The sequence below is a fragment of the Phocoena phocoena genome, chromosome 7, assembly GCF_963924675.1.
Source record: "Phocoena phocoena chromosome 7, mPhoPho1.1, whole genome shotgun sequence".
Taxonomy (NCBI): Eukaryota; Metazoa; Chordata; class Mammalia; order Artiodactyla; family Phocoenidae; genus Phocoena; species Phocoena phocoena.
This window is the reverse complement of record NC_089225.1, coordinates 37,769,483-37,796,649: the sequence shown is the minus strand read 5'-3', so window position 1 is coordinate 37,796,649 and position 27,167 is coordinate 37,769,483.

Here is a 27,167-nt window from a genome sequence, read left to right as displayed (position 1 = left end):
CCCGAATCTGATCTAGGCCAGTCCTACCCCTTTGAAACAGTTCATAGCACAAGAGAAGCTCACTCAAGTCCATAATAAAGTCCCAACTTGGTGAAGCTGTTGAGGCTCTGGAAAGACCCCAAACATCTCCTGGCCATTTCTGGGACGATGATAATGATGATGGTATTCAGGAGTATTAATATGTACCAAGCACAATGTTAGGAACTATACACACAGAGATAAGTTTGACAGTTCTCAAAGAGGTCCACTTTGGCATTTAGGGAGCATTCTGAGTTGTAATAATGAGTGGGGTCAGGATGGCATTTAGCAAGTGTGAGCCAAGAATATAAACAGTCCCATACAATAAAGAATAAATGAACTTGAAAATTCCAAGAGTATCCCTTTTGACACAAACCTGATCTAGGTCAATCCTACTTAATCCCTTGAAACAGCTCTCTGAGTTAGTTCATTTGATCTTGATGATGTCACAATTGTCATCTTCACTTATTAAAGGAGAAAACTGAGGTTTAGAATAGCTTAGCAACTTATCCTTGATGGTTGCTCACATGGCTTATCAATGGCAGAACCAGGAAAACAATCCAGAAACTCTAGCTCATTGTTTTGCATCCTTAAGCACTGAACTCCTGTCTACAAAATGACTCATGAGGGCTAAGTGTTAGGAAAATTCACAAAGGTAAGAGAAGCAGCAAGTGAAGAGTTGTCTATTTCAATTTTTGTCAATACACAAAAACTATTTCTCTGTTTACTTTATGCTTGCCCAGTGCTATCTCAACTCAAGCTAAGGACAAAAGGTAGTATATGCAAACTTTGGGAAGAAATTCATCCTGGCCAAAACCACCTCTAAACAGCTGTGCCTTTCCTTTCTATTTAATGCAATATAATGAAAAGCACACAGGATTGACTCAAAATTCTAAGTTTCTAATCTTGGATGGCCACTAACAAATTTGGGCAAGTCAGTTTGAGCAAGCCTATTTCTCAGTTTTTTGTAAATATAAAATGAGAGGTCTGAATGATGTCCTGGACCTTTTCAAGATCTATGAGGTTTTTTTGCTTTGCTTTGAATGGCATATGAGGCTGGACATATATACAACATATTTGGCTTCGATAAATATGCATACCTTTTAGAAGAAGGATGATTACCTAGGGATAAGGCTAAAAATTAGCTGACCTAAAGACAGTACAAAAATCTACCTTCAAAACTCCATTAGTGTTGGGCTTCCCTGGTGGCACAGTGGTTAAGAATCCACCTACCAATGCAGGGAACATGGGTTCGAGCCCTGGTCCGGGAAGATCCCACATGCCACGGAGCAACTAAGCCCGTGCACCACATCTACTGAGCCTGTGCTCTAGAGCCTGTGAGCCACAACTACTGAGCCCACATGCCTAGAGCCCATGCTCTGCAACGAGAGAAGCCACCGCAATGAGAAGACCGCGCACCGCAATGAAGAGTAGCCCTTGCTTGCCACAACTAGAAAAACCCTGTGCACAGTAATGAAGACCCAACGCAGCCAAAAATAAATAAATTTATATCAAAAAAAAGTGCAAGGGAGATGGAAAATGTATTAAAAAAAAAAAAAAAACTCCATCAGTGTCCATGCAGTACTGTGGGCGCCCTATGTTCACAGGACTCAGTTTTGCCTGTAAGAACATTGATATTTCACATGGGCTTCCCTAAAAGTTGTGAGACCCTTGGAGTACAAGATTAAGAAATGCTCTTACTTGATGGATTTGAGCTGTAAAATTTTAACAACTCACTGCTTACAAGCAGAAAAAATGTAGCTGCTTTTGCTAAAGTTTTGCAGTACTGTTGATGCTTGCAATGTGGAATCCAACGTGAAGGGACAGAAACATCCAAGTAAACACTTCAAGACATGGAATTGGAAATTGTCCTCCTGCCTAGATGGACAGAAGATATTCTGAATCCCTTCCCTGTATCTTCTCAGGAAATAGGGGGGAATAAGGTCAAAACTCTATGAACCAAGCATCCAAAATTCTTGCCAGAACAGAATGCCACACTAACCTCCTCAACAGACAGTCACTTAAACTATGTAAATACATAAAAATACATTTTTAAAATTCATAATGGGATTGAATCAAAGTGAAAACATACATACACAAGTCTCACACATCTCTCTTTCTTTCTACTCTGGAATTCCTTAAATGGATTTTGATCTGAATGCACCTGTATTTTAGTGAAGTATCTCCTTCCTGTCTTTTCTTCCTAACTGGAGATTATCTGATTGGAACCAAGGAGAGAACAAGAGCGTAGATTTTGACACGTTGTTCTCTGTGTATATTTTTTCCCACACTTTCTTATATAGATTAAAGCTAAACCACAGCTACAAACATCTTAACAGAGAATAACACATTTAAGAACTTGGTGGTGAGAACTAGTCTGCTTATAACTGTATTGAAAAATAAAAGGCTGTTTGTCTTCAAGTGGGGAAATTAACACCTCAAATGAGGGAGACAAAATGTGTTTTATAATTAAGAACATAAATGTAAGCCTAATTCAACACTTTAAATTCTGAAATCCTGGAGTTTATGTATTCTAACAAAATATTAGCCTGGACATTCCATCAGCCTGGAACAGAAGAATAACATGGTCAGAATCTACATACATATTTTTGGTATTTGATAGAAGCTAATTAATATTCTTTTCTACTTTATGGAATTGAGAAATAAATGAGATGGGGGGAGCAAAACAAGTGTCACTTATTACTAAAATAGCAGAGTAGGTGGATATGGCTTGCATCAGTAGAAGAGAGTGTTTCCTAAATACTGAACCCACAATTAGACAGACTAAACTACCCACTCATAGGCACTGCTGGGTAGGACACGGCCAACAAAGGATAGAGACCTCACTACAGAGGAGTAGAGCACATACTCCCTGTAGACAGTTGGCTCTCAAGAAGAATAAAGTGTAGATCCAAGCATGACCAGTTTGCTCTAGCCAAACTCACCAATCACCACTCAGTTTCCTTGTGAACAGGTGAACAAAGAGGCAGAGGGAGAGGTTAGGAGTGTTACACTCTGCCCCTCCATATGGAAGGAAATATAGGAATGCGGAAGAAGTATCACTCCTAATGGTGTAAGACAGGCAGTCACTTGGTTTGGGGATGGGAGGGTAGAGAGCAAATGTATATCCTCATTGTCTAGTATAATCCTTTAAACAGATATTAGAAAAATGTTCTATATAAATTACCACTTAAGATCTTAAGGATTAGATTTCTTACAATACAACAGTCAACTCTCAGAGATAGATAACACAGGGGCATTTATTTGGGAGCAGAACTTTACAACTATCTATTTTAGCAACAGACCTGACAGTCAGAAGGAATAGAAGGAGGGACAGGTCAAATTTCAGGGAAAAGGATAGTATTTGTATGATTATGATAAAGAAGGTCTTAGGAAAGCCTGCTAAAATTACTTTCTTTTTCCCATGATACGCATATGAGTTGTGAGAAAGTTTACCTAAACAATACCCAAATCAAGATGAGAATTATTCATGTTGGCAATCTGGGTACCAAACTATTTCCATGTCTAGTGGTGTTGTTTTAAAATCACATTTTTCCATCCTGTTATCTCTCCAAATTGCTCCTCTCACAATGAGTGGATTTCTCTATTTTAAAATCATTTAGACGTAAATTTTTTCTCACCTATAAATACAGCTGCAAAACTGAACAAGACGACTTTGTCCAGAATAAGATATGGAATCTCCAGTCAAAAGTGTTCTCAGCATTATTAAAGGTGTTTTTTCACATGTAAACAAAAAGTTTCGTTTTTGCCTGCATTCCAGTATTTCAGATTTGGTTTTGGTTGTCAAAGATGTTAAAGGAATTGCTAAGTTTTTATTGTTTAATATCCCTTAATGGATTTAATAAGAAATATAAGATCATGGTCTTCTAAAGGAGAGATTCTTTTAAAATCTATGATATGATATGCATAGTTTTAACAATGATAAATACAATTTTGGAAACTTCTATTGAATTTTAACACCTAGATAATTTGTGCCATTACAAAGCAGATTCATATTAATCTACTTCTCTTTGCTAAGAGTGCCTAACTGTGAAGAGGGATAGAATCAATGAGGTGAGGATGGACAAGGACTGGTATATAATGGTAGTCATTTTACAAACATCTATGGGGTCATTTCAATCTCAAAGTCACTTGCATTCATAAGCAATTTAATTTGTTTTGTCTTCCATCATACTTCATGGAAGACTCCTGTGTAGGAGATAGAATAAAACATGTGATTTCCTCTAAGACTCCAGCTGAGCCTACACAAGATTCAGTGTGTGTGATAGTCTCAACTTCTCTCCCTAGAAATAGCTCAAAGGTAGAAAGAAAGCAATAATACATCTGATGACAGCAAAGCATCTTGCCCCACCTCCTCAACTATAATCCCATAAGTGATCCTAGAATATCAAGACTGTAATGGCAGTGATCACTCTGGGCCCTCATCTGGAAGGAGTAAAAGCTGAGGTCCTAGACATTAGTTCTCCTGCCTGAAGTCACACATCCTGTGAGAGACAGAGTCAGAGCTGTCAACAAGAGATCCTGACCCAAGTCCAATGTCCCTTTCTTTATCAAACCTGGGGCAAGAGCTGAAGCCTAAATAGTAGAAAAACAGGGAAAAACAGTGAAGTTTTATGCCTTAAACTCTACTAAGAGAAGAGCTTTTCCAAAAAGAGTCCTTTACCAACTATTTAAAACTTACACTTGGATGATGATTGTTAGATACCTGGAAATGTCCATAGTAAGATTCAGTTTTTCCAGACTCAATAAAACAGATCTATACATGGATCTTTTAGAACAAAACTCTGTCTCCACTACAAAGCTATCAAAGATCAAAAGCGGGAATGTGGGGGTCAAGGGACAGAAACAGGAGGCGGAAGTCTACATTCCAACTACTCGTTACTCATGTTTTGGTACATTTTAAAGAAATTCCATATCACTTTATTGATAGGATTTATGGGATGACTTGGGTTTCATCAGAAAGTATCATGTTCTTCATGAATGTGTATTAATCCAAATAAGGTAGTTCTGTCTTCAATTACAACCATCTGTTGAAAATGAATTTTTATGAGTTGTCTTATCAACACAGAGAGAAAACAGATGTATATTTAACCCCAAACCACAGAATCACTCAGCCTATTCTAAAGTTTGATAAGATGTCTAGGATGTCATATATACAAATTAAAAATAAATCTGTTGGGCTTCCCTGGTGGTGCAGTGGTTAAGTATCCACCTGCCAACGCAGGGGACACGAGTTCGAACCCTGGTCGGGGAAGATCCCACATGCGGTGGAGTAACTCAGCCCGTGTGCCACAACTACTGAGCCCGTGTGCTACAACTAGTGAAGCCTGCATGCCTAGAGCCTGTGCTCCTCAACAAGAGAAGCCACCATGATGAGAAGCCCGTGCACTGCAACGAAGAATAGCCCCACGCTCGCTGCAACTAGAGAAAGCCCACGTGCAGCAACGAAGACCCAATGCAGCCAAAAATAAATAAATAAATAAATAAATAAATAAATTTTAATAAATAAATCTGTTTTCCTTGTGCTTTTATAGTTTAATATTTCATGCAGAACAAAAGTCTATAAATAAAACTGTTTAACTTTAAAACCCAATACAGCCCAAGTCATCCTGCTTTCTGCACTCACATCATCACTGAGCCTTTATTTTTAATACTTTAAAAGAATCGAAATTGTTTTGGGCTTACTGAAAATGTCAGATTATTGTCCTGAGATGACAGTGAATGGAAAGGTCTACAGAAGAGGAACAGAACTGGCAGAAGTGGAGATTCACTGACCTTCATAAGACAAATCAGCAATGCAGGCATGGTACAACTTTCAGCCTGAAGGTTTTCAGCTACTTTACACTAGCTCATTTGCAGCAAGAGGCATTAGGTTGTTTCTTATTCATCATTAAACACTGGAAGGTCTTTCTGCAAGAGTGGACAGAACTATCAACATTTAGGGAAAGAGACTTTTTCTATCTTTCTGAAATGGTCTGTTCTGTTTTCCCAAAACAGTCGGTACATTCCTTCAAAGTAGGGCCAGATTTTATAGTGCTTTGCTTCCACTGTGTCCAACAAATACTTGGAGCCCACAAAATGCTTGTCAATTGTGATGAGGGTATCTAAATGTCATATTAAAGTTCCTTCCAAAACACTGGGCAAAGAGTCAGAGAACCTGCTTTCAAGCCTTGGTTTGACCATTCTATTATACACACAGACACAGCATGTCTGAGTTTCAATTTTCTCATCTTTAGAATTAATTCCCTCAGTCTATGATATATATATATATATATATATATATATATATATGAATTATCAAAATTTCATCATATATAGGGGCATAAAACAGAACAAGAGATCTATTAGGGAGCAGTTGTACAGCATGTCAATCTAGAAACCCCCAGTATCTCTTGGACATGAAAACCCCAAGGCTATAACCATGTTATTATTCTACCCTCATCGGAGCCTCCTAAACTACACTTGCTTCAATTGAGGTTCCAGATATATATTCAACATCTCTGTATTTGCATTTATAATTTATTCCAAATCACAACTCTCATATGTAACAGTTTATTCAATGAAATATCTTTATATGGGCACATGGCTTAAAATCATATTCCTAGCCTAGAGCATCCAGAGATGAAACAGAGGGGAAACATACAATATCCCCATGGTTAATTAGCAAGTTAACAGTAATCTTGATTTTTAAGCACTACAGAGAACACTGGTTTTAGAGTTGTAAGATGTTGGATTCTAGGACTGCTTTTTACTTTTGGGACTGACTTAGTATCTCTGAGGCTCAGGTTTCTCATCCATTACCCATTAAGAGTATCTTCAGGTGACTGGATCATCCCTGCCCACTCACAGAGTTAGGCTAGAATCACTAACATGAGATAGTGTGTGTAGACGTATATTGTAATGCTCTTTATAGAATTAATTCATAATAGAAGAAAAATTGAATCAATATCTTCACTCTTTCTCTTTCCAAATTCCTAGATGTTTTGTTTGGTTTTGCTTTGATAAATAGATATAGTTTGACTGCAATCTTAGAGATGAGAAGAAAGATTAAAAGTTGAAGAATTATCATAAAAAACACAAATTGCCCACCATGTTCACATTACCACCCTCTCTCCCCAACTGCAATGCACACAGCATATAATTCAGGGTTTACTGTTACAAAGTGATTACCACATGAAAAAATACTTGTTCCTTATGGATTTATCATATTCCATTTATTACAATTGTACCAAAAGGAAATTTGCTATGAGCCACCTCTAAGACAGTATGCTTTTTTAGTAACCGTATGTGTTACAGAGGGTGTTTAACCAATAAACAGTTACCCCTTAATTATCTATATTTGGACTGTTCACTTTGTGGGTTCTCTCTGACAAACTTTAAATCCCAAGCTGGCTTTCTTTTGTCATTGCCCTACAATGTGGGGAGCTATTTCTCTCCACCCACACACATTCTTGGGTGTGTGTTTTGGAAATGAAAACCTATTTATTATTATCCTAAGCAAAATTAAGTTATGACTGTAAATCTGCTGCCAGAACACAGTCAGGGCATCTTCCAAAGGCAAATATAAATGATTTGATGTTATCCATTTTTACTCACTTCTCTGTTCCTCTACAGGAAGATAATCTACTTTATTCTTTGGTTCAAATGCCCTTTCCTTTAGTTTCCCTTCTTTTCCACCACTTGAAATCTGCACTGTTTTTTCAAATCAGTGCAATTATGATCTCAAATCTGAAGTGAACTGAAAAGCCACCAAAGGACCATGTTTTAATCATTGAGACTCTCAGGTCCTTCTCCCAGATATGCTATTCATCGGAAACATACATTTTAAGGATCACTGCAGTTATTTCTTTGACACATATGGAAAACCACTGGTCTCATGCACATCAGGATGGGCCCACACTCGAGTTCCTACATTCGATCATGCACTCGGCCATTGTCTTAGCCCTTTAACTCTGAGAGATTTTAGTGTCTGGATATTAACAGTGAGGACTTTTCGTTTCAAAGCACCTCAACCAATCCAGCAGCACTTTATTCTGGACCTTGTTTTAGTCCTAGATATAAATATTGCAAGGCCACCAAGCTTCCCAAATTAAGATAAACAAACACACAAAGAGCACTTCTAAATGTGACCTACTTAAAGTTAGCAGGATCTTTATTTTTGAAAACCTATTTACCTACTTCAGCTTCTCTTTTATAAAAAGTGTGTTGCTTATCAAACTCAGCTGGGGCAATTTACTCCTCTAAGTATTTAATCAGATTTTCATACCAATTATGATAATTATCAGCACAATTTAAACAGATTTCTTAATTATAGCTACAAATCTCTCTCTTAGAGAAAACAAGTCCCAGAGCTTTTAACAAAAAGAGTTTTCTGTAAATAGTAAGTGAGTACTAATTTTCAAGCCTCACATAAGTTGAAGAAATATTTCTTCTAGCATCCATTTGCAAGTCATAAAGAAAGCCTTCATCCTCACTCCTAACAGTATAGGCTGATACCTACATTTCTTGGTGTCTAATATTTGGGTACACATCACTTCACATTGACACTGGCTAGAAAAATGACCATCTCATTATTTAAAAAAGTGTGACGCTGTCTTGGATTTCCTTTCACCCTTAGACTGGAATACCTCATTTTTATTCCTTGTTAAGGAAACACTCATCTAAGAAGCAAGGAGGTGTTGTGCTTGCTGTGCTGTGATTTAGTTTCTCTCTGCTTCTGTAAAGAGTCATGATATAAAGCACACCACTCACTTACTCATGTCTGACATGTATTCACATGGGGAGAGGGTAGGCTTGAACAAATGCTTTAAAGAGGAGTTCAGACAGGTTAAGTTCAGTGAAAGGCCACAATCTCCCTGAGCACAGGCCAACTGATGCATGTTTTAAGATATGCCAACTACACAGGGAGGGAATGATGCATACATTCATCAACATTTTTCTGAAAGCCAAAAATACACGTTGCCGTCAAATTTCCCCTTTCATTTAGAAATCTAAGTGTAAGCCAAGGGAAATGTCACCACACAGCTCAACTCTGCCAAATGTAATCTTTGGGGGAGTTATCTGAATAATATTCAATTTAAATAACACTTTTAAATGTCCATGGGGTGATTAGAAAATATCAAACAGGGGTTCAAATATGAACAAATGGCAGGTCAACAGAGACTTGTCAGCTCTATGTATATCAGGGTTAACAACTGAAATCAACATATAAAGAATACATCAAAAATTTTTTTCAAAAAAATATCATAAGGAAATTGGATCAAAATTGCAGAGTTGGAGGACATGAAGATCAACTCCCCCCACAAACACATCAAAAATACATCTAAATGTGGAACAATTCTCCTGGAAAAATAACTGGAAACTGGAAGAAGAACTCCTATACAACAAAAGCTGCAAGAAAGATTCCCATATAACTGGGTAGGACAGAAAAAAGGTATAGGGTCAGGTCCTCTGCCCCCAGGAAGGATCTGAAAGGAAGAGAAAATCTGCACGGACAGACCCTCACCCTGGGGAGCGAGCAGTTCAAGCCGTAGATGGGAATCCCAATCCTGGGGTCTTAGAGGAGGAGACCTTGGCTGCCAGGAGAACTGCTGGGACAGATGAAAGCACTGAAAAAGCCTAGACTCTACTTAAGAAGAGTGTGTGGGTGCTGGCTTGTCAACAAAGAGGGCGGAGAGAGCTCTGCACTTGTGGCTGTTGCCTTGCCACACTCCCCCATCTGAGCAGGGTGAACCTTCTGGCCCTACTCATTCTATACCACAGCTTGTGGGATCTGGGCCAGTTTGGCCCTGGGAAAAGACTCAGTCTAGCTATGCAGTGACAGCCCAGAGCCTGGAGTGTGGTCCAGGTGGGGCAGTGGCAGCCATTTTCAGTGCTTACTCAAGTGGCACCAGGAACCAGCATGCCTCAGTCCCGCTTCCAGCAGATCAAACACTCTGGCCCCACCCACTCCATGCCACAGCAAGATTTAGAATAGAAACAGAGATAAAGAATTTCTCAGGTAAGCAAAAACTAAAAGAATTCAGCAATATTAACCTACCCTAAAAGAAATATTGAAGGGTCTTCTCTAAATGGGAAAGAAATAAGAATCTATAGGAAAGGGAAAATTTCAATAGGAAGCAAAGATTCAAGTAAAGATTGAATGTCACTTAAATAAGCCAGTAGGTAGATTAAAAACAAACCAAAAAAAAATGTAAAAGTGATTATGACTACAATAAACAATACGAGGATAAGTATGAAGATGTAAAATAGGACTTCAAAGTCACAAAATGTGGGGGAAGGTAGTAAAAAATGTAGATCTTTTAGAATGTGTTTGAATTTGAATGACTATCAGTTTAAAGCAAGTAGATATAGTTATGGGTCAATATATATGAACCCCATGGTAACCACAAATCAAAAATAAGAAAATGAAATTGAGTTATTTGTAGTGAGGTGGATGGACCTAGAATCTGTCATACAGAGTGAAGTCAGTCAGAAAGAGAAAAACAAATACCATATGCTAACACATATATACGGAATCTAAAAAAAAAAAAGGTTCTGAAGAACTTAGGGGCAGGACAGGAATAAAGACACAGATGTAGGGAATGGACTTGAGAACACAGGGAGGGGGGAAGGTTAAGCTGGGATGAAGTGAGAGAGTGGCATGGACAAATAAACACTACCAAATGTAAAATAGACAGTTAGTGGGAAGCAGCCACATAGCACAGGGATCAGCTCGGTGCTTTGTGAGCACCTAGAGGGGTGGGATAGGGAGGGTTGGGGGGAGATGCAAGAAAGAGGGGATATGGGGATATAAGTATACATATAGCTGATTCACTTGGTTATACAGCAGAAACTAACATAACAATGTAAAGCAATTATACTCCAATAAAGATGATAAAATATATATATATATACACACACACACACACACACACACGAGATTCACAAAAACCAAAAAGAAAGGAACCCAAGCGTATTACAAAAGAAAATCAAACCACAAAAGGAAAACCAAAAGGAAGAAATGAACAAAGAAGAACCACAAAAACAACTGGAAACAAGGAATAAAATGGCAATAGAAACATACCTATCAATAATTACTTTAAACGTCAGGGGACTAAATGCTCCACTCAAAAGACACAGAGTGGCTGATTGGATTAAAAAAAAAAAACAAAAAACAGGAACCTGCAATATGCTGCTTACAAGAGACTGACTTCAGGGTGAAAGACACACACAAGTTGAAAGTGAGAGGATGGAAAAATGTTTCATGCAAATGGAAATGGCAAGAAAGTAGGGTTAGCAATATTCATATCAAACCAAACAGACTTTAAAACAAAGGCCATAATAAAAGACAAAGAAGGGCACTATATAATGATAAAGGGATCAATACAAGAAGCGGGTGTTACATTAACATATATGCACCTAATATAGGAGCAGTTAAATATATAAAGCAAACATAAAGGGAGAAATTGACAATAATGCAATAATATTAGGAGACTTTAACACCCCACAGACATCAATGGACAGGTCATCCAGACAGAAAATCAATAAGGCAACAGAGGTCCTAAATGACCCAATAGACTAGTTGGACTTAATTGATATCTACAGGACACTACATCCAAAATAAACAGAATACACAGTATTCAAGTGCACTTGGAGCATTCTCTAGGATAGACCACATATTAGGTCACAGAACAAGCCCCAGAAAATTTAAGAGGATAGAAATTACATCAAACACCTTTCCTGACCATAATGATATGAAACTGAAAATCAACTATGGACAGAAAAATGGGAAAAGAATAAACACATGGAGACTTAACAACATGCTACTAAAAAAAAACCCAATGAGTCAATGAAATCAGAGAAGAAATCAGAAAATACCTTGAGACAGATGAAAATGAAAACACAACTTTACAAAATCTTTGGGATGCAGCAAAAGAAATTCTAGAGGGAATTTCATATGGACACAGCCCTTCCTCAAGAAACAAGAAAAATCTCAAATAAACAACCTAACCTACCACCTAAAAGAATTAAAAAAACAACAAAAAACCCCCAAAGTCAGCAGAAAGAAGAAAACAATAAAGATCAGAGAGGAAATAAACAAATAAATAAAATAGAGATTTAAAAAACCAGTGGAAAAGATCAATAATACCAAGAGCTGGTTTTTTGTAAAGACAAATAAAACTGACAAATCTTTAGACAGGCACACCAAGAAGAGAAGAGAAGACTAAAATAAACAAAATAAATGAAAGAGGAGAAATAACAATGAATACCACTGAGAAAAAAAAATCATAAGAGAACACTATGAACAGTTATATGCCAACGAATTCTACAACCTAGAAGAAATGGACAAATTTCTAGGAACATACAACCTGCCAAGACTGAGTCAAGAAGAAACAGACAACTTGAGGGCTTCCCTGGTGGCGCAGTGGTTGAGAGTCTGCCTGCCGGTGCAGGGTACACAGGCTCGTGCCCTGGTCTGGAAGGATCCCACATGCCGCAGGGCAGCTGCGCCCGTGGGCCATGGCTGCTGAGCCTGTGCATCCGGAGCCTGTTGCTCCGCGATGGGAGAGGCCACAGCAAAAAAAAAAAAAAGAAAAGAAAAGAAACAGACAACTTGAAAAGACAGATCACTAGAAGTGAAATAAAATCTGTAATTAAAAAGAAAAAATCTTCCTGCAACCAAAACTACAGGACCAGATGGCCTCACTGAAGAATTCTATCAAACGTTTATAAGTTATACCTATCCTTCTCAAACCATTCCAAAAATTGAAGAGGAGTGAACACACAAATTCATTCTAAAAGGCCACATCATCCTGATACCAAACCCAACAAAGACACTACAAAAAAAGAAAATTACAGGCCAACACTTTTTTTTTTTTTTTGCTGTATGCGGGCCTCTCACTGCTGTGGCCTCTCCCGTTGTGGAGCACAGGCTCCTGACGCACAGGCTTAGCGGCCACGGCTCATGGGCCCAGCCGCTCCGCGGCACATGGGATCTTCCCAGACCGGGGCACAAACCCGTGTCCCCTGCATTGGCAGGCGGACTCTCAACCACTGCGCCACCAGGGAAGCCCAGGCCAATATTTTTGATGCATATAGATGCAAAAATCATCAACAGAGTACTAGCAAACTGAATCTAACAATATATAAAAAGGATTATACACCATGATTAAGTTGGATTTATTCCAGGGTCACGGGGATAATTCAACATATGCAAGTCAATGTGATATACCACGTTAAGAAAAGAAAAAAAAAACATGATCATATCAATAGGCGCAGAAAAAGCATTTGACAAAATTCAACATCCATTCATGATAAAAACTCTCAAAGTGGGTATAGAAGGAACATCTCAACACAATAAAGGCCATTTATGACAAGCCCACAGCCAACATAATACTCAATGGTGAAAAGCTGAAACCCTTCCTGCTAAATTCAAGTACAAGACAAGGATGCCACTCTCACCAATTCTATATTTCATAGTATTGGAAGTTCTAGCTACAGCAATCAGACAAGAAAAAATAAATAAAAGCTATCCAAACTGGAATGGAAAAGGAAAATTGTCACTATTTGCAGAAAACATGATATACTATATAGAGAACCCTAAAGTCTCCACACAAAAGCTATTAGAACTAATGAATGAATTCAGCAAGGTAGCAGGATACAAGATTAATATACAGAAATCTGTTGTGTTTCTATACACTAATAATGAAATATCAGAAAAAGTAAAAATCAATCCCATTTAAAATCACACACAAAAAATATATGCCTTGGAATAATCTTAACCAAGAGGTGAAAGGCATATACACTGAAAACTATAAATCACTGATGAAGGAAACTGAAGATGATACAAAGAAATTGAAAGATATCCTGTGCTCTTAGATTGGCAGAATTAATATTGTTAAGACGGCCGTACTACCCAAAACAATCTACATATTTAATGTGATCCCTATCAAATTACCCAAGGCCTTTTTCATAGACCTAGGACAAATAATCCTAAAATTTATATGGAACCACAAAAGACCCAGAATTGCCAAGACAATCCTGAGGAAAAAGAACAAACCTGGAGGGGGCTTCCCTGGTGGCACAGTGGTTGAGAATCTGCCTGCTAATGCAGGGGACATGGGTTCGAGCCCTGGTCTGGGAGGATCTCACATGCCACGGAGCAACTAGGCCCATGAGCCATAAGTACTGAGCCTGTGCGTCTGGAGCCTGTGCTCCGCAACAAGAGAGGCCGCGACAGTGAGAGGCCCATGCACCATGATGAAGAGTGGCCCCCGCTTGCCACAACTAGAGAAAGCCCTCGCATAGAAACGAAGACCCAACACAGCAAAAATAAATTAATAAAGTGTCTCAGATTGATGTGTTTAATACCTTCACAAATATTAAAAAAAAAAAAGAACAAACCTGGAGGTATACCCTCCAGGACTCTCCTAAACTTCAGACTCTACTACAAGCTATAGTAATCAAAACAGTGCGGAATTTGCACAGAAACAGACACATAGATCAATGGAACAGAATAGAGAGCCCAGAAATAAACCCACACACCTAGAGTCAATTAATTTACAACAAAAAAGCAATAATATACAATGGAAAAAGTCTCTTTAACAAGTGGTCTTGGGAAAGCTGGACAACAGCATGTAAATCAATGAAATTAGAACAGACTCACACACCATATACAAAAATAAATTTAAAATAGTTTAAAAACCTAAATGTAAGACATGACCCCATAAAACTCATAGAAGAGAACATAGGCAAAAAATTCTATGACATAGATCATCACAATATTTTTTAGATCAGTCTCCCAAGGCAAAAGAAATAAAAGCAAAAATAAACAAATGGGACCTAATCAAACTTAAAAGCTTTTGCACAGCAAAGGAAATGATCAACAAAATGAAAAGACAACCTATGGAATGGGAGAAAATATTTGTAAGTGATATATTTGATAAAGGGTTAATATCCAAAATATATTAAGTTGGCCAAAAAGTTCATTCGAGTTTTTCCTTAAGATGTTATGGAAAAACCTGGACAAACATTCTGGCTAACCCAATAAAAACAGCTCATACAAGTTAATATCAAAAAATTTAAAAAAAATTTTTTTAATGAACAGGAGACCTGAACATTCTTCCAAAGAAGACATAGAGATGGCTAACAGCCACATGAAAAGATGCTCAATATTGTTAATTATTAGAGAAATGCAAATCAAAGCCACAATGAGGTATCACCTGACATCAGTCTGAATGGCTATCATCAAAAAGTCTACAAATAATAAATGTTGGAGAGGATGTGGAGAAAAGGGAACCCTCATCGCTGTTGATGGGAATGTAAATCAGTGCAGTCACTATGGAAAATAGTATAGAGGGTCCTTCAAAAACTAGAACTACTGTGTGATCCAGCAATTCCACTCCTGGGTATATACCCAGAAAAGATGAAAACTCTAATTCAAAAAGATACATGCATCCCAATATTCATAGCAGCACTATTTACAATAGTCAAGACATGGAAGCAACCCAAGTGCCCATCAACAGATGAATGGATGAATAAGATATGGTATATATATACAATGGAATGTTAGCCATAAAAAAGAATGAAATATTGTCATTTGCAGCAACACGGATGAACCTAGAGAATATTATGCTTAGTGAAATAAGTCAGACAGAGAAAGACAAAGACTATATGATATCACTTATATGTGGAATCTAAAAAGTAATACAAATGAATATATATACAAAACAGAAACAGATTCACAGACATAGAAAACAGACTTAGTTACCAAAGGTGAGGTGGGGGGACAAATTACGAATATGGGAATAAAAAATATAAACTACTATATATAAAATAGGTAAGCAGTAAGGATTTACTGTATAGCACAGGGAATGACACCCAATATTTTATAATAACCAGTAATGGAATATAATCTGCAAAAAAATGAATAAATATGCTGTACACCTAAAACTAACACAATATTGTAAATCAACTATGCTTCGATTAAAAAAAATCATAGGATGGCAAGTGCTAAAAGGAAACCTAGGAATCAATACACATCATTCCTACTTTGTATAGGAGGAATTATAGCCCAAAATGGTGAAATGACCACAAAAGAAATCTGTGAAAAACTGATAGTAGAACTCAAGCATTCTAACCTCTATATATGAATTCACCTCTTCTCATGGCTCCTAAGCAAATGGAAGTTTCTGTGTGAGGGTTCTATAACTCTCCTTTTCTTTCAAAGCCTTACATGCTTCTATACCTAGTCAAATATGGTAGATGATGAAACACTTCAGACTTTGGAGTCAAACAGAGCTGAGTTAAATTGCAGGTGTTTTTAGGTAGTTACTATTGAATCATCACTAAAATTACATAGACATTGTAGAAGTGGAATAAATCTGGAGTCTCAAACTCCAATATATGAAGAGTCTAAGCATGTACTGCAAACAAATGAGGCAAGACAAGAGAGTCCTATGGTAAACCAGAGCTCATGTGCATTTTTAGTATTTGTTGTCATGAGAGTATGTGAACCCAGGGATGCCAGATTGTCCTATTTTTTAGGAAAGCCAAAAGTCCAAAAAATTTTATGAAACCTAATTTTTAAATTGTATCAGCTAACTCAAAATTTTAAAAACATTACGAGAGCCAAATAAAACATATCTGCAGCCTGCATTTAGACGGTGAGCTGCCAGTTTGCAGTTTTTAAGTGGAGCACATCTGGTCAAAGAAAACATAAGGAATGAGGCCAGATCAGAAACAACTAAATTTTTAAAAGGGAAAACTGTTACTTCCATTTAACATAAAGTGTATACAACTCAAAAACTCATGATTCAAAATTTAAAAGCATAAATTAATAGAAAATTAGGACCGCTTTAATCGGATAAATTAATGCACTAACAGTAAAGTTGTACAAGGCATTTTGCTAAGTGTTATAAAGGATATAAAGATGAATAGGACATCATCCTTGTCCTTTAGAAGTTTACTCTTTAGTGCAGAGGATAGGAAGTTAACAAAAATAGTGAGAATACAGGAAGAATATGAGGTCATTACAGGGTAAGTACAAAGTTTCAAAGAAGGGAGAACTTATATTTGGATTGCAAACTCAAAAACATTTCTGGAAGAGTGAGTGAACTAAAGGCACTGGAGACCAGGCTATTCAGTCAATCAGCAGATGACAAATACCTATTGAATGCCTCTCAGATGCAGTCTGCGTATAAGGGTTACAGCAATTAATAAGACACTAGAGATTCTGAACTCAAGGAGCTTATATTTTAGTGTGGGGTAACAAATAATATAGTTGACCCTCGATCAACATGGGTTTGAACTGCATGGGGACACTTATATGCAGATTTTTTTCAATAAATATAGTACCTGTATTTTTATTGTACAGATCTTTAAATTAAGTGCAAGGAAATGTTTGCATTTGATTAAAGATCACAATATGTGGAATCAAAAGCACTAGGGTTTGAGACCTGATTCCATCCAAATGTTTCAGCTTCCTAACCTTGGTTAAGTCATTTATCAATTCATTTGTTTTTGAGGCAAAGACAGCAGTATGTGAATTTGTAACTATGCTGGGGGCGGTGGGGGGGGTCAGCATCCCAACCCCCACAGTGTTCAAGGGTCAACTGTATATAAGAAAGCAAACCAAGAAAAGATTGTTTCAAGAACTGAGAAGTGTTGAGAAGAAAATCACCAAGGGTCAGGATAGACCCCCCTCATCCATTTACAGAGGTAGTATTATTCTCTCTGTACATCCAAATGGAAACTAAGGGGCCCTGAAAAACCAAACCTAAGTCTGAGAATGTGTTTATTTCCTTAAAATGTCATATCTGTCACCACTAAAGAAAATATACCTCTTCAAGCTGTATGTTGCTGTCTTCCATCACACACACAGTAATGAGATAAAGAGTAACTGGGTTCTAGTAGGGTAGACAGGGCAAGTGTCTCTGGAGAGGTCAACATTTAAGTTGGGAAGCCAGGTGTAAGTAGTTCTGAGTGTCCTATGCAGAAGGAACAGCAAGAAGTAGGCCCAAGAGAGGAACGGCATACTTCAAGAACAGAAAGGAGGCCAGTGTGGCAGGAAGAGTGAACAAGATGTAGTAAAGACAGGTTGGGGTCAGTGAGGTTGGCAGTGGTGAGTATTGTTGTCTTTTAGGCCACGGGAAGAGTTTGATTTTCTTCTGGATGCAGAGTGATGTCAGTGGAGGATTTTAAACGGGAAAGTAACATGATAAATGTAGACCTAAGAAAGGTCAGCCTAGTTCGTCTTTGAAAGAGGTACATGGGGAATAGGGAGTAAGTGTGGAGGCAGGGGTGCCAGTTGGAAGGCTGTATCAGCATTTAATACCCTGCACTGTACTTCAGTAAACATGCTATCCCTATTGCCAATATGCCATGCCTCTTACCTGTTTTCTAGCAGAGGTTGTAGCCAACAACATACCTTACCACATGATTAAGTCAATTCAGTGAAACCTCTGATGGACATTCCCATGACAGTCCTGGCAAAAATACATTTTCATATTGATTAGCAACTGATGACACACCTATGAAGGTGGTTTGGTATACCATGTGACTTGGCATACCAAGAGATAAAGGATTGACTTATCTGTTGGTTAACTTGAAGTTAATTTAACTTGAAGACTTAACTTGAATAAGATAGATAACAGCTATTTGGGGCAATGGTTTGGAGAGAGAACAAGATTTAGAAGGTATTATATGCCACCTCAACCTATACTATAAACTTTGAGTTTCTTCTTTATTAAAAATATTGCCTAAAATGCATAGCAATTCACATCATACTACCAGATTGTCACTACATTCTTTTTGTAACATTTGCCTCCAAGGAAATAAACATTTGACTTTCAAACTGAAAATTAGAGAACCTTAATATATCAAATGTTCCTTTCCCAATGGATAATAATCATTCAACAGAATAAATTAACTTCAAACGTAGACACTAAAGTATTTACAAAGATACGTCTGAGATTTAAAAAATTCGTAAGATATACAATAAAGCCAATAAACCTGAAAAATCAGAAAGGAATAAAAGATTTTTCTAGGGTTATGTTCTATATCTATCTAGAGACAGGGAGAGAAACACACACACAGAGAGAAAGAAACAACGACAGAGGGATAGAAGACAGACGGATCCAAGATGAAATGAATACCTAAATAGATAAATTATTAAGGACATTAATGTGGTACTCAAAAATCTCCTACACTGAACAAAACACTTTTACAGTTTAGTTTTAGCAAATTTCTAAGGAATAGATGATCTCTATCATATATAACTGTTCCTGAAAAAAAATTATACAACTTATATGAAGATTGGAAAGAATAGGTTCTGCTGCAAGAAACAGAAAACCCAAAGAATCAGAACAGCAGTTTTGTTTGGGTTTTTTTTCCTTCTTATAAACTTCAGTGACCTGGGTCGATTGTAAAGACCGACAATCAGAGAGTCAGGGTATCTCTTTCTTGTTCTGCCCTCCTCAATATGCAGTTTTCACTGCATGGTCCAAGACAAATGCTCCAGCACTTGCCATCACTTCTGCATTCCATACAAGGAAGAGGTGATAAGAAGTTATATCAATATTTTCCCTTTAAATTCAGTTCTCTGAAGCTGAATAGATTCCTTCTGATTACATCCCCATGATTAAAACTTAATCACAGTCACACGTAAATATAAGACAGCCTGGGAAATGTTGGCTTTATCCTGGATAGCCATGTGCCCAGTTAAAATGCAGGGCTATCTTCAAAGGAAAAAGGATATTAGATGACAAATACTGGTCTCTGTCACAGAAAGACTTTAAATATTGTCATTATTTGGATTCTTCCCTGAAGAAATTCACAAAGAAAAAGTTATAAAAACCAATAAGAGTGTTTAATAAGGTTTCTAGATAGAAGATGAACATTCAAAAGTCAATAGTGTTTTGTTTATGCCAGTAAGAGCTGGTTAGGAAAAAGCAAAAGAAAAGAGATTACAAATACAGTTTTTTAGTCTATGAAAAATTCTAACAAAAATATATATGAGACATTTTGGACAAAACGATGAAAACTCTTTGAAAGTCATGAAGAACTGAGTGACTGGAAATTCTCAGCATAGTTAAAATACCTTCTCCCAAAAATTGATCTAAAATTTCATACAACTTCCAATAAAATTGGAATGACATTTTCATAGAACTTAAACTGAATCTGAAATCACATGTAAAGTAAAAAAAAAAAAATTGCCAAAACAATCTTAAAGAAAGAGTTCTTGCCTACCAAAAGGTAGAACAATACTATTTCAGCTGATACAGTGTTGGCACCATAGCTGTCAAGCAAATCAATGGACTAGAAGCAAGCCCAGAAACGGACCCATAAATATAGAAGAACATGGTGTATAATATATGCGTTACAATGTATCAGTGAGGAAAATACAGTTTGTAATAAACTGTGTTAGCAAAAGTAACCCTAAGAAAATTAAATTTACTACTTCGTAACAAATAAAAACCAGTCCCAGGTATACTAAAGTTCTAAATGTGAGAAATTTCTAAAATTTTGGAAAATATGTTTATGACAATTAAATAAGACACATCAAGAATATTTAATTTTAAATTTTAAATAATAATTATAAAGTTAAAATATAGCCTGAGAATAGAAGATTTTTACAATGTAATATCCAACAAAGAAGTAATATTGTGAATATAAAAGGAACTTCAATTAATCAATGAGAAAGACAAAAATCACATCAATAAAACTGGCAAAATTTAAAAACAAGCTATTTCCAGAATAGTAACTGAAAAGACAAATGTGAAAATATGCTAATCTCTCTTGGTATCAGGGAAATACAAATTAACTGATATTTTTCTTCCACCACACAAGCAAAGTTTTATGATCTAATTAAATATATGCAAGAATTCAGGGGAAATGGTACTCTCAAGATTCAGCCAAAGAGAATGAAAATTGTTACAGCCATATTGGGGTACAATCAGCAGTATCTAGGAAAAAACTGCAAATATACCCCATATGTTATACCCCAGTGACAACAATCCTGGAGGTGTGAAGTGACTTCAAGGAACTCTCACATAAGTGTACACATAAAAAAATGTTTATTCAAGCAATACCTGTAATTGGGAAAAACAAGCTAAACACAACCCTCATGTCCAAATGCAATATATAAATATACAAGATAAAAGGTTATACAGCTATTAAAACAAATGAAATTTAGTATGTATTCCTACAAATTAGTAAACATAAATGCATAAAGTATGATGCTCTTTATGGACATATAGCATTTATATATATATGTATAATATACATTTATGTGTATAGATGTTACAAATACTCGTATGTATGGAAAAGTATATAATGGAAGAGTACTCACTAAATTCCTGACAACAGTTACGTCCGATATAGGAAAAAGAGAGTGAGATTCAGGGATTGAGGGTGGGGTTGAGGTAAACTATAGCTTTTTTACTTCATATATCTAAAATAAGAGAAGATATTAACAGTTATAATTCTAAATGAAGGTATGTTTTTGTCAGAATCTTCTTTTTTTTTCATATCTCAAATGAGAAAAGTAGCTGAGTAGGTCAATTTTGAAAAAATTTATATATTAAGTGACAAGTAAACAGTTGTTAAATTTCACAAATCATCTTCATTCTTGATCCCCAAAGGCTTAGAGACTTTAAAAAAAAACAAAACAAAACAGAATGCAGTACATTAAATTTCAGATACTGGAGGAAAACGGGAAGGATATCTCAAAAGTGCAAAAAAAACACCCAGATCCCTAGCAGTAAAACCATGACAGATGATAAACAACCAGTGAATGCTCTGACGTTCCCTGGATATGGTCTGCCTTGAAGGTCCTTTCTACTTCTGCCAAGCCCATAAACAGAGGAATCTCAGATCCAATGTGTGCAGACACAGTGTGTTTTCCAGTGGCAAACACAATGACGTTCTTTTCATTCCTGAGGCAACAGCCTAGGAGAGACTAGGTACACTTGAGAATGTGTGAGCATGCAGTTAAATATTGCTCCTCTCTGCCCACTAGAGTAATTCACCAATGTAAGATTCATACCAAAAAAAAAAGTGTTTGTATCCCTGGAGTGATTTTCCAATAAACCCATAACTTGCATACCATCATGAATAGAAGGAAGAACATTTTCCTAGAGCGTGTCACTTGGAACACTGGTCTTAAAAGATGTACCACAGTGGGGGGAAATTATAGTGGTCAATTAAGCTTGGAACAGACTAATTCTAAATCTGCCTCTTGGATATTTATAATTATTTTAACATTTTAAGGTTCTGAGAAGTCTTACAGTTGAGAAAACTATTTTGTTAAACTCATGAATCCACATTTATTTAGACAGCATTTTTTTTAAGTAACAGGTAACTTTGCTGTGAAACAAGTATGCTGTGGACCTCAGTGTGGATAATGCTGTTATACTTATTGGGATGCATATAATCTAGAATATACACAATAAGCAACACAAACTAAGCCATCCCCACTGCCCATTGTGCCCAGGACATGACAATACACCAAGGTGGGGAAGACTGATAGAGCACAAGTTCAGAGTGACACAAATCAGATTTTTTTCCTCTGCCTCTCACAGCACCTTCTCTGCGAGAGTACAAGCTTATCTCAAAATTCTTCCCACTGTGATTCTCAGTCTCCTCTGGGCCTTGTGAACCAGTCCCTTTAGCTGATGCCATAGTGACTTACAAGTTTTCAGTTTTCCTCTTCTTCAGCTCCATCAAACTGTAGTGATGCTTCTGTATTGGCTGATACCCAAATGAGTAGTTACACTGCCTTGAAATGGTGGTGTTGTTGACACCAAACTAGGAAACTGCCCCTGCTAATGACACCCAGGACTGCCGTATGAAGAAGGCTGAGCATCATGTGCACCAAGGGCACGACCGCCAGTCACTGCCTGAACCACAGCAATGCCTCGGTCTATCACTGGCACCCAACAATGCCCTCAGCACTCATAAAACCTTGGTCATGTCTTCTCTCATCCCTGCCCACCTCAGTGAGTGCCTGGGGCAGGGTTGGAGAACAATCTGAGTGACAGACAGAACTGGTCTCAGAATCGGTATGAGAATGTCATATTTCTCTTCCTTGGAATATCTCACCAGTTTTTCAGACATATTCAAAACCTGAGACAGAATGAAGTTCATCCATCTTGTTTATTAGTCAGTTTTGGAAGGAACACTGTGAAATGATCTTATGATTTTAAGTGAAAATGTTCTTGCAACTTTCCATGTCCTTTCATTATCCTAAAGACTTCACTTTTTTTTTTTCCCTGCTCCTTTCTCTGGCAACATGAGCAAAGACCACAGAAGTAATAGAAGAATTTGGTGTTTCCTGGATGTGAAAGTGTGAATGCATTTAAGGGTTCTATCTGAACTGGGTACACTGGTTATTTGAGATTCTGATCAATCCCATTCAAACCTGATCCTCAGCACGGTCTCCCCCAAACCCACACCTCCCAGCTTTCCAAGCCCTCCACAATCTAGGCTCACTCCACAGCTCCAACCTATTTCTCTTTGTCACAGAGCAACTGTGCATTTAAACATTGGACAATACTTACTAATCACCTATTCTGTGGTAATCAGAGTGGGTCCTAGGGTAAATAAGACACAGTTCCTGTTCTCAGAGAGCTTTCATAGAGTTTTCTTCTGTCACATGATTTTCCTTGGGGTTTTATAAGCAGTCGGTATTCAATTCTCCCTCTATGCCTTTGTTCATTATCTTCCCTCAGCATGTGATGGCCCTTGTCATTCCAACTTAAACACTGCTTATATAAGGCAAAGCTAGGGTTGCCAGATTAAATGCAGAACACAGTTAAATTTGAATTTCAGATAAATCACAAAAATATTTTTTAGTCAAAGATTGTCCCAATTTTTGCATTCTGTTCATGATATTGCATGGGGCATACTTATACTAAAAGGCTTACTTAGTTCATAAGGGAAGAGGAGGCAATGCCAAGAAGATAAAAGTGCTATCCTTCTATTCTAGGAATTTATTGTATGAGGGAATCACATATGTTAGTGGAGAGACAGATATTTGGAGAAATAAAATAACGTGGTTCAAGTACAATTCTTCAACATATGAGTTCTACTTTTAACAAATCGCATCACTTCATTATGCTTCAGTTTTCTCATCTGAAAAACAGATATACAAGGTGTCCTGAAACCAGCATCTTTTCTCTACTACATGTTCAGTAGCAAAGAGTGTTGGTATCTTGAATTAGGCTATGGTTAGAGTAGTTACACCATGGAAGTAGACAAATGCTAAAAATCAGGGTTTTATTTTTCTCCAAAAACCCACTGTTTACTAATATACCATTGGTAGGTAATCAAAATGCTTCTTTATATGCCGTCATGTGTTGTGTTGTTGACAGAATATATGAGCACCTACGTTATATATTTTACATGAATATAGATGTTATAAATATATATCAACATGAATTATAAACGTGCATATATATTAGATATTATTACAAGCCAGTCGAGATCTGTGTGCCTGTCCTTCATGTTTTTTAGTGAAGAAAAACATTTATATACTTACATATTTAAGGTCAAATAGAATGAAGGTGAGCAAAATATACTCATTTTCAGTGGAACATGAAATAATGAGACTGATAATCCTACAAGAGTCACAAACCCCAAAAGTCACATTTAAACGAAGTAATTCGTTGTTTCTTCCAAAACAATTTCCCCAAGTATAATTGTTTAAAAGTCCCCAAATTGACACAGTAGGCTTCTCTGCACGGCACTAAATAGATATTCATTTCCATAGGGAGCTAAAGATACAGGCATACCTTTTTTTATTGCACTTCCTTTTTCACACTTTGCAGATATTGCATTTTCTAAAAATAGAAGGTTTGTGGCAACCTTATTGAGCAAGTCTATCAGCGCCATTTTTTCAACATTTGCTCACTTTGCATCTCTGTCACATCCTGCTAATTCTCACAATATTTCAAACTTTTTTATTATTATTCTATTTGTTATGCTCATCGGTGATCAGTGATCTTTGATGTTGCTACTGTAATTGTTTTGGGGCACCACAAACTGCGACCATATAAGATGGCAAACTTAATTAATAAATGTATGTGTTCTGACTGCTCTACCGACCAGCTGTTCCCCCATTTCACCCCACTCCTCAGACTTCCCTATTACTTGAGGCACAACAATATTAAAATTGGGCCAATTCTTCTGAATTCTCCACTTATCATTTACACTATTAAATATGCTTGTACTAAATAAGGATCAAAGGAGAATTATAGCAATAATTTATCCATTATATTGCTGATGAATATTTTTATATTTAACATTTTGCTGTTTTAAAAATTCCTGCACCTCAGGGTGGAAATGGCAGAAGTGGATTTCTAGAGTCATAGTGTATGGCTTTTTCTCAATCCCTTGTTTTATACAAAACAGGTATTAGGGTACAAAAACATGTTTTATCAACTTAGTCATAATTACTAAGATAAATACCTTCTATACTACTTTCAACTCTCCTCAGAAATATTTATGAAGTGCAACTCTAATGCTAGTCACACCTACTATTTTGACTCCAGACTTACATACTCTGTGGGAAATTGAAGTATTCAATATATTAATAAATTTCCTACTGCATAACATGTATTATACAAAAGCTAAAAGGAATATAAAAGAACAGATACTATATGTACTGTACAAGAACCGGTAACTTAGATAACATATGAAATAAACAGAGAACATCAAACATTGCATATTAGAGTTATGCCTAATTTATCCATATCTTTGGATGGTATGGCATTTTACATGGAGTAAAATATTCAGCCATTAAAATCTTTTCTTTAAGCATAATTATTTCAATTATAACATTTTAACGAAATCTTTCTAAAATACATACTGTATTTATCTGCCTTTATAAACAGAACACACAATACCAAATCAACCTTGTAATGATTCAGGCTTAGCACAATAACAATATTGTATATTTCTATAACAGTAAGACTTGGAGCATATTTGAGCTATGGGTAGCTCAAGCTATGGCATGACCTAAAGTATAAGACTTTTTGAGATTTTGCATGTGTTCCAATCATCTTTCAGTCTATTCCTTTATTGTCAAAATATCACAGAAAGAACACTAACATGAACAAAAAAAGAAAGAAAGAAAAAAACCAGGAATCCACAGCCACCTTGCTCACTAACCAGCAATGGAATTTCAAATCCATCACTGTGGACCTATCAGAAACTCATTTTATCATATTTAAAAGAATTGAAATAGATGCTTTCTTAGTCTCCTTCCAACTCTAAGAGCCTATCTCACAGGCTGCTAGTGAAAATATAAATTGCTATAACCACTTTGGAAAATTTTTATTTTATCTAATCAAGCAGAAGTTACACATACTCCATGACTCTAGAAATCTACTTCAGCCAATTCCACCCTGAAAATGTGTGCAGGCATGTTTAAAGCAGCAAAAATTTAAACATCTAAATATTCATCAACAATATAATGGATAAGTTATTGCATATTCATTATACAGAATACTATAAGCAATGAAAATGAATTACAGCCACACACAATGATGTGGCTAAATCTCATAAATGTGATTTAAGTTTTAAAAAGTTGGAAAAGAATATATATTGCATGGTTTCATTTCTATTAAGTTTTACAAATTTTAGTTGTTTTTTTTTTAAATCTAAAACATGTGTAGTAACATATACTTAGGTGGTAAAACTATAAATATAAGGCATAACCACATGATAGTGATTAATTTTAGAGGAGAAAGTTCTGCTTAGGAATGCAGGTATTTGCTTCATTGAAATTCAAGCCAAGGATTTTATACCTAGTTAAGGTGGTCTTCAGGTAAAAAGGCCACACATTGTTATGAATAAGCAAGAGTTCAGGGATACTATTGCTAAGAGTGCTTCATGAAGAAGCTTAGCATATAAACTTCAGAAAATCAAAATGACCAGACAAACATTGATATAAAGACTGGTACTGAACATTACACGTACTTGAAGCACTAAGGGCACATACCCAGAGAAAACCATAATTCAAAAAGAGACATGTACCACAATGTTCATTGCAGCACTTTACAATAGCCAGGGCATGGAACAACCTAAGTGTCCATCAACAGATGAATGGATAAAGAAGATGTGGCACATATATACAATGGAATATT